The following is a 9,449-nucleotide window of genomic DNA, read 5'->3' on the forward strand; positions in this document are numbered from 1 at the left end:
TCCCCTTGCTGTCCCTGCACTGTCCCTGGGCTGGCACACCTGCACCAAAGCTCTTCTCAGCATCTCACCCTGAAGATTCTGATTCTGGCCTGTCTGGATGTCTTAGTGCCTTTTGTGCTGCTATAAAGGAATATTTGAGGCTGGATAATTTTTTTTTTATATACTTTAAGTTCTAGGGCACATGTGCATAACGTGCAGGTTTATTACATATGTATACATGTGCCATGTTGGTGTGCTGCACCCATTAACTTGTCATGTACGTTAGGTATTTCTACTAATGCTATCTCTCCCCCACTTCCCCCAAGGCTGGATAAATTTATAAGGAAAGAGGTTTATTTGGCTCATGGCTCTGCAGGCTGTACAGGAAGCATGGTGCCAGTACCTGCTTCTTCTTTTTTTAAGAAACGGAGTCTCATTCTATCCCCCCAGCTGGAGTGCAGTGGTGCAATCTGGGCTCACTGCAACCTCCACCTCTTGGGTTCAAGCGATTCTCCTGCCTCAGCCTCCTGAGTAGCTGGGAATACAGGTGTGCACCACCACGCCCAGCTAATTTTTGTATTTTTGGTAGAGACAGGGTTTCTCTATGTTGTCCAGGCTGGTCTCGAAATCTGCCTCTTTATAAGAGACAAGGTCTCACTCTGCTGCCCAGTGGGAGTGTAGTGGTGAGATCCTAGCTCACTGCTGCCTCCAACTCCTTGGCTCGAGTGATCCTCCCACCTCAGCCTTCCAAGTAACTGGGACTATAGGTGTGCACCAGTAAGAAAACGTCCTTTTTTGAGATGGAATCTCATAGTGTTGCTCTGGATGGTCTTGAACTTCTGGGCTCAAGTAATCCTCCCTAGCCTTGGGCTCCCAAAGCGTTGGATTCACAGGCATGAGCCACCTCACCCAGCCAGCACCTGTTTATGGTGAGAACCTCAGGAAGTTTCCAAAGGTGTTTGTAGATCACATGATGACAGAAGAAAGTAGAGAGAGTTGGTGGGGAGTGGGGGAAAGGAGGTGTCAGGCTGTTTTCTTTCCCTTTTTTTTCTTTTATTTGAGATGGAGTCTCACTCTGTGGCCCAGGCTGGAGTGCAGTATTGCGATCTCGGCTCACTGCAAGCTCCGCCTCCTAGATTCACACCATTCTCCTGCCTCAGCCTCCTGAGTAGCTGGGACTACAGGCGCCCACCACCACGCCCGGCTAATTTTTTGTATTTTTTTCAGTAGAGATGGGGTTTCACTGTGTTAGCCAGTATGGTCTTAATCTCCTGACCTCGTGATCCACCCGCCTTGGCCTCCCGAAGTGCTGGGATTACAGGCGTGAGCCACTGCGCCCGGCCGTCAGGCTCTTTTCAACAACCAGTTCTTGCAGGAACTAAGAGTGAGAACTTGCTCCCTTCTGCAAGAATGGCACCAAGCCGTTCATGAGGGATCTGTCCCCAGAAGCCAAACACCTCCCACCAGATACAACTCCAACATTGGGGATCCATTTTCAACACTGGGCCGGGCGAGGTGACTCAAATCTGTAATCCCAGCACTTTGGGAGGACGAGGCAGGTGGATTACCTGAGGTCAAGAGTTCAAGACCAGCCTGACCAACATGGTGAAACCCCGTCTCTACTAAAATACAAAATTAGCCAGGTGTGGTGGCGCATGCCTTTAATCCCAGCTACTCAGGAGGCTGGGTCAGGAGAATCGCTTGAACCCGGGAGGCAGAGGTTGCAGTGAGTCGAGATTGCACCACTGCACTCCAGCCTGAGCAACAAGAGCAAAACTCCATCTCAGGAAAAAAAAAAAAATTCAACGTGAGATTTCAAGTGGACAAACTTGGAAACCATAAACCATAGCACCAGCCCCTCCACCTCCAGTTGCCCTCCCTCACCTTCTTTCAGCCACACCTCCCAGCCCAAGGTCCTACCCCGGCTCTCCCATGCCTCTGGGCCTTTGCACAGGTAGTTTTCCACCTGGAAGGTGAGTTCCTCCCACCCACTCACCTGACTCGCCCCTTCTTAAGTTTTCTCTCCAGTTTTTATTTTGCAAACTTAAAACCAGGCTGGCTGGGCGCGGTGGCTCACACCTGTAATCCTAGCACATTGGGAGGCCAAGGTCTGTGGATTGCTTGAGCCCAAGAGTTCAAGACCAGCCTGGCCAACATGGCAAAACCTCATCTCTTTTTTCTTTTTTTTTTTTGAGACGCAGTCTTGCTCTGTGGCCCAGGCTGGACTGCAGTGGCCGATCTCAGCTCACTGCAAGCTCCGCCTCCCGGGTTCATGCCATTCTCCTGCCTCAGCCTCCTGAGTAGCTGGGACTACAGGCGCCCCCCACCTCGCCCGGCTAGTTTTTTTGCATTTTTTAGTAGAGACAGGGTTTCACTGTGTTAGCCAGGGTGGTCTCGATCTCCTGACCTCGTGATCCGCCTGTCTCGGCCTCCCAAAGTGCTGGGATTACAGGCTTGAGCCACAGCGCCCGGCCGGCAAAACCTCATCTCTACAAATAATACAGAAATTAGCTGGGTGTGGTGGTATGTGCCTGTAGTCTCAGTTAGGAGCCTGAGGTGGGAGGGCCACCTGGGCCCGGGGAGGTTGAGGCTGCAGTGAGGCAAGATGGTGCTACTGCACTCCAGCCTGGGCAACACAGTGAGACCCTGTATCAAAAAAAAAAAAAAAAAAAAAAAAAGAAAGAAAGAAAGAAAAGAAAAACTGAAAAGCTACAGAAGTCTGAGTGCAGTGGCTTGAGCCTGTAATCCCAGCACTTTGGGAGGCTGAAGAGGGCAGATCACTTGAGGCCAATTGTTCAAGAGCAGCCTGGCCAACATGGTGAAACCCCGTCTCTACTAAAAATACAAAAATTAGCTGGGCGTGGTGGTGCACACCTGTAATCCTAGCTACTCGGGAGGCTGAGGCAGGAGAATCGCTTGAACCTGGGAGGCAGAAGTTGTAGTGAGCCGAAATCATGCCACTGTGCTCCAGTCTGGGCAACAGAGTGAGACTCCATCTCAAAAAAATAAAAAACAAAAAAAATCTACAGAAAAGTTGCAGAAATAGCCCGATGAACTTTCAGATGCACTCTACTCCGGTTCGCCAAATGCTAACATTGCTATGGTTGCTGTCTGTCTTTTCTCTCCCTATATACACGCACTTTGCTTTTTCCTGAACCATTTGAAAGCTAGATGAATATATCATGACAATTGACTACTCAGAACTTCAGCATGCGTCTTCTATGAACAGGACATTCTCCACCAGAGGTTCTGGAACTTGAGCAATGTTGAGTACTGAGTCCTACCTGCTGGCTCCTTCAATGCCCCTTCACGGCCCAAGCAGAAGCCAGGAAGGCTCCCTGGAGGAGGTGAGACTCGGGCTCAGTTTCCCTCCTTTCTTCCTTTGATTTCCTCCCTCCCTCCTTCCCTTCCTTCCTTCTTTCCTTTCTGTCTCCCTCCCTTGCTTTCTCCCTCCTCCCTCCCTCCCTCCCTTTTTCCTTCCTTCTCTTTCTCCTTCCTTCATCCCTTCCACACTCCTTTGTTTCTTCCTTTCTTCTGTTTTTGAGATGGACTCTTGCTGTGTTGCCCAGGCTGGAGTGCAGTGGCATGATCTTGGCTCACTGCAACCTTCACCCCCACAGGTTCAAGTGATTCTTGTGCTTCAGCCTCCTGAGTAGTTGCAACTATGTTGAGGGCCACCACGCCTGGCTAATTTTTGTATTTTTAGTAGAGACGGGGTTTCACCACGTTGGCCAGGCTGGTCTGAAACTCTTGACCTCAGAAGATCCTCCTGCCTCAGCCTCCCAAAGTGCTGGGAGATTAGACTCGAGCCACTGTTCCTGGCGTGTTCTTTCTTTCTTCCAGCCCTTATTTTTAAATTTTTTTTATTTTTTTTATTTTTTTATTTTTTATTTTTTATTTTTTTTTGAGATGGAGTCTCACTCTGTCACCCAGGCTGGAGTGCAGTGGCCGGATCTCAGCTCACTGCAAGCTCCGCCTCCCGGGTTCACGCCATTCTCCTGCCTCAGCCTCCTGAGTAGCTGGGACTACAGGCGCCCGCCACCTCGCCCGGCTAGTTTTTTGTAGTTTTTAGTAGAGACGGGGTTTCACCGTGTTAGCCAGGATGGTCTCGATCTCCTGACCTCGTGATCCTCCCGTCTCGGCCTCCCAAAGTGCTGGGATTACAGGCTTGAGCCACCGCACCCGGCTATTTTTTTATTTTTATTTTTTAAATTTTTATTCATGTATTATTTTGAGACTGGGTCTCACTGTCGCCCAGGCTGGAGTGCGGTGGCACGATCTTGGTCCACTGCAACCTCTACCTCTCAGTTTCAAGCAATTCTCCTGCCCCAACCTCCTGAGTAGCTGGGATTACAGATGCCTGCCACCATGTCCAGCTAACTTTTTTTGTATTTTAAGTAGAGACTGGTTTTCATCATGTTGGCCAGGCTGGTCTCGAACTCCTGACCTCAGGTGACCCTCCTGCCTCTGCCTCCCAGAGTGCTGGGATTAGAGGCATGAGCCNTTTTTTAAATTTTATTCATGTATTATTTTGAGACTGGGTCTCACTGTCGCCCAGGCTGGAGTGCGGTGGCACGATCTTGGTCCACTGCAACCTCTACCTCTCAGTTTCAAGCAATTCTCCTGCCCCAACCTCCTGAGTAGCTGGGATTACAGATGCCTGCCACCATGTCCAGCTAACTTTTTTTGTATTTTAAGTAGAGACTGGTTTTCATCATGTTGGCCAGGCTGGTCTCGAACTCCTGACCTCAGGTGACCCTCCTGCCTCTGCCTCCCAGAGTGCTGGGATTAGAGGCATGAGCCACTGGGCCCGGCCTACAAGCTTTATTTTTAAGAACAGTTTCAGATTTATAGAAAGATTGAGAAGATCGTACAGAGTTCTGTATATCCCCACACTTTCTCCTACTATTAAAATCTTACATTAATACTGCCTATTTGTTTCAGTTAATGAACCAATGTTGATATCAATATTGATACAATGTTATTAACTGAAGTGTATGCTTTATATGGATTTCCACAGGTTTTTTTTTTTCTAGACAGAGTCTGGCTCGGTGGCCCAGACTAGAGTGCAGTGGTGTGATCTTAGCTCACTGCAACCTCCGCCTCCCGTGTTTAAAACATTCTCCTGCCTCAGCCTCTTGAGTAGCTGGGACTACAGGCGCCTGCCACCACGTCCAGCTAATGTTTATATTTTTAGTAGAGACGGGGTTTCACCATATTGCCCAGGCTGGTCTCGAACTCCTGACCCCAGGTGATCCACCCACCTCGGCCTCCCAAAGTGTTAGGATTACAGGCGTGAGCCACTTTGCCCAGCCACACAGTTTTTATCTAATGGCCTTTTTCTGTTCCAGCATCTCATCTGGGATCCCATATCACATTTGTTTACATACAGTTTACATTTGTTTACACACCATTTACATTTATTTACACATATTTGCATTTGTTTACATATATTGATTTCCATGGCCCTTCCCCAATGTCCTGTTTCTGTTTTAGGATCCCACCCAGGACACCAGGTGACATTTAGTCATCACGTAATGACGCTCCTCTTGGCTGCCACAGTGTCTCAGACTTTCCTTGTTAGGACAATCTTCAGATTTTAGGAGTGCTGGTCAGCTATATCACAGATGCTCCTGTCTGGGGATTTGTCTGATGTTTTTCTCATGATTAGATTAGGATTATGGGTTTGCAGGAGAAAGATCTCAGGTAAAGTGCCATTTGCTTTACATTCTATCACTAGTGTAGATTATCAACCTGACAAATAACTACTGATGTTGACTTTGATCTCCTGGCTGGGGCAGTGATTGCCGGCTTTCTCCACTGTAAGGTTACCCTTCCTGTACTGTACCCTTGGAACTAAGTCACTGTGCACAGCCCATACGTTATTCTCCCCTCCAAGAGGGCAGAAGTATCTGCCTACATTTTTTGGAGTTAAACATTTTTTTTAAAACTAAAAAAAACTTTTTTTTTTTTCAGACAGAGTTTTGCTCTTGTCGCCCAGGCTGGAATGCAGTGGCCTGATCTTGGCTCACTGCAACCCCTGCCTCCTGGGTTCAAGCATTTCTCCTGCTTCAGCCTCCCAAGTAGCTGGGATTACAGGCGTGCACAACTATGCCCAGCTAATTTTTGTACTTTTAGTAGAGACGGGGTTTCGCCATGTTGGTCAGGCTGGTCTCGAACTCCTGACCTCAAGTGACCCACCCACCTGGGCCTCCCAACGTGCTGAGATTACAGGTGTGTGGCACCATGCCCGGCCTAAAATCTTTAAAATAATTTTTTAATTTTTGTAGAGACAGGGTCTTGCCATGTTGCCCAGGGTGGTCTGGAACTCCTGACCTCAAGTGATCCTCTCACCTGGACCTCCCAAAGTGTTGGGATTACAGGCGTGAGCCACCTCGTCCGGTCCCACCAGTGATTTCTGATTCCTCAGTGTGGCTGCAAGGCCACTTAGACCCAGGCCCTGAAGAGACCACACAGACTGAAGCCTGGAGGTTTCCATGGCAGCCAAAGCTTGGCGATGGCTGATGGGACAAGTGAGGGCCTTCCATTCCCGATGTCCTGGGACCGCATATATCTAGGTCAGAGCAGGAGCTACAGGAGGGACTGACTGTGAGTTCTCTGCCAGCCTGCTGAGATGGCAAAGAATGGGAATAAAGTTGCCTGAAAGCAAATAAACATGGATGCTTGTTGCACGGCTGTGGGTGAGGAGAGCCAGCCTGTATGGGGACATGGGGATGGAGACTGATGCTGGGAGGTAGTGACACCAACTGGGTGGCAGCTAGCAGGCCCCTGGGCATCCACACTGCCCCTGCTCAGTTGGCGAGAAGCAAGAAAGCATGAAGGGAGGGAGGGAGAAAGGAAAAGAAGTGGGAGTGGAGTGCTGTGGGTGAGCACTGAGGCACACTTCAAAAGCTCAAGCCACGATGCTTATGCCCTGATATAAAAAGAGCATTGAGTTGAGCACGGTGGCTCACACCTGTAATCCCAGCACTTTGGGAAGCCGAGGCGGGTGGATCAGTTGAAGTCAGGAGTTCGAGACCAGCCTGGCCAACACGGCGAAACCCCGTCTGTACTAAAAATACAAAAGTTCGCTGGGCGTGGTGCACGCCTGTAGCTACTCGGGAGGCTGAGGCAAGAGGATCGCTTGAACCTGGGAGGCGGAGCTTGCAGTGATCCGAGACTACACCATTGCACTCCAGGCTGGGTGACAGAGTAAGACTCTGTCTCAAAAAAAAAAAAAAAAAAAAAATTGAAAAATTACAAAGCTCAAACCTAATCACCAGTGTGGCTGCTCCTGGCCCCACCCTGCCTCCTAATCCCCAGGGGAGGGGACAGTTCAGACAAGGATGTGCCCTTCCAGGGGCCTGAGATGATCCAGACATGGGAGCTGGCAGGGAATGAGGACTCCAGCAGGGCTGGGTCAGTAGGTGCACCTGGCGATAGGGCAAAGATCTGGCAGCTGGACTTCTTGGGCCCTGAGAAGGCAAGAGATTAGTATCTGTGTGTGACAGGAGAGGGAGTGGCTGGTGTCTGCCCATCCACGCTGGGAGGAGATGTGGGAGAGATGGGGCAGGGGACACAGGGCAGGAGACAGGCCAGGCCTGGGGCCTCTGTGCCGGGAGGGATAATATGATCTCTGAGTCACCTGGAAATGGGGCGAGATGGTGCTGATGATCCCGGACTCCTGGGTTTTGTCCCTGGCTCTGTCACTGCTGACTCATGGGCTGCCAACCTAGGATTCTCCTGGTCGGCGTGCGGGTTTCGCTCAGCCTGTTGGTGTGTCACAGAAGCAGACAGCTTCTCTGTAAACGGTCATCATCAGGGGTGTGCCCGGCTTCTGGGTTCTGTGTTCTGGCATCCTCTGATCTTCCAAGACGGAGCAGGATGGGATGATCCCAGCTCCTTGCTCTGCTGACTGGTGACAAGGCCTGTCCTGGCCTGGGACCAGGGGGCGCTTCTCTGGGAGTCCTGGCTGGTCCTGAGACAGAGGCACCCTCTCAGTGAAGCCCCGCCTCCTCTGTCCTCCATCACCCAGCCCAAAGCAAGACCGCCCTCCTGACTCTCCCTCTAACTGACCCAAGCTCCTGGGTTGCGCCCTTAAGGCCCACACTGATGCTCCCAACTTATTTCCCAGCCCTACTCCCTCACCTGCCCGGCTTCCGACTCCTCAAGTTCAGTTTTCCACAGATACTCCCTCCCCACACACACTCCTGTTTTTGTCCCTGCTACTCTCCTTTTGGGAGAACTCTCTCCTCTTCATAGGTCTCTAAGCTTTTACTGACCCTTCAGGTTTCCTCTCCACCTGCCACCTCCTCCAGGAAGCCTGCCTGGTGTGCCCCAGGTGGAGTTGATTTTTCCCTCTCCAGTGCTCACACAGAGCTGGTTTTCCCTGCGTGGGAGTTGTTTATTTCAATACAGGCTGGGCTGATTACACCCTGATGAACTCCATGCCAGCCCTGGGCAATAGAAGAGGAGAGGTAGAGGATAAGCCCCAGAATCAGACATCGGGCAGGGTGTGAATACCGGTTTTGCCATTATTCTGGGGGCCCTGGAATGTCACATCAGCTCCCAGAGCCTTAGTTTTCTCATCTGTAAAATGGGAATGGGCTCGGCATGGTGGCTCACACCTGGAATCCCAGCACTTTGAGAGGCTGAGGCATGAGGATCACTTGAGGCCAGGAGTTCAAGGCCAGCCTGGGCATCATCAGGAGACTCTGTCTCTACAGAAAAACAAAAAGTTAGCTGGGTGTGGGGGTGCACACCCGTAGTCCCAGCTAGACCAGAGGCTGAAGGTGGAGGTTTGCTTGAGCTCAGGAGTTCGAGGCTTCAGTGAGCTATGACTGTGCCACTGCACTCCAGCCTGGGTGACAGAGCAAGGCTTCATGTCTTAAAAACGAAAACAAGAGAACGACAATGATGCCCCTATACTGTTTTGCAGTGAGATAAAATGATTTCCTGTTATTCAATGTTATTCGAAGGCACTTAGCATAGTGCCTGTCCCTGAAGCAGACGCTCAAAATATGGTTTACTGGCTGGCTTGCTCCCTGAGAGGCCAGAGCAAGAGGAGGCTGCCCTGGATGGGGAGAGGGAGGGGTGGGGTTGGGGAGGACTGACTCCTCCATCAGATTAGAGGGTCTTCAGGAATTCCACAGCCCTTAGGTCCTCTCCCTCCCCCGCCTCTGGGAAATTGGAGTAAAGTCCAGTAGAGACAGGACTGCCCTGAAGTGAGGTGGGGGGAGCCAGAGGGAGGGGTGGAGGAGGGTGGGAGGGAGGGTTTATGCCTAGGACCTGGAAGGACCTCTCTGTGAAGTGGGGGAGTGGCCTGTGAGGGGCTGGACAGCTGGGTAGGACGGTGGGAATGCCGAAGGTCATGGTAAATATGGGGCTTGCTAATTATTTATTTATTAGAGATGAGGTCTTGCTCTGTCACCCAGGTTGGAGTGCAGTGGCATGATCATGGCTCACTGTAG

This window comes from Rhinopithecus bieti, unplaced genomic scaffold (genome assembly GCF_001698545.2).
Source record: "Rhinopithecus bieti isolate Rb0 unplaced genomic scaffold, ASM169854v2 scaffold_3858, whole genome shotgun sequence".
Taxonomy (NCBI): domain Eukaryota; kingdom Metazoa; phylum Chordata; class Mammalia; order Primates; family Cercopithecidae; genus Rhinopithecus; species Rhinopithecus bieti.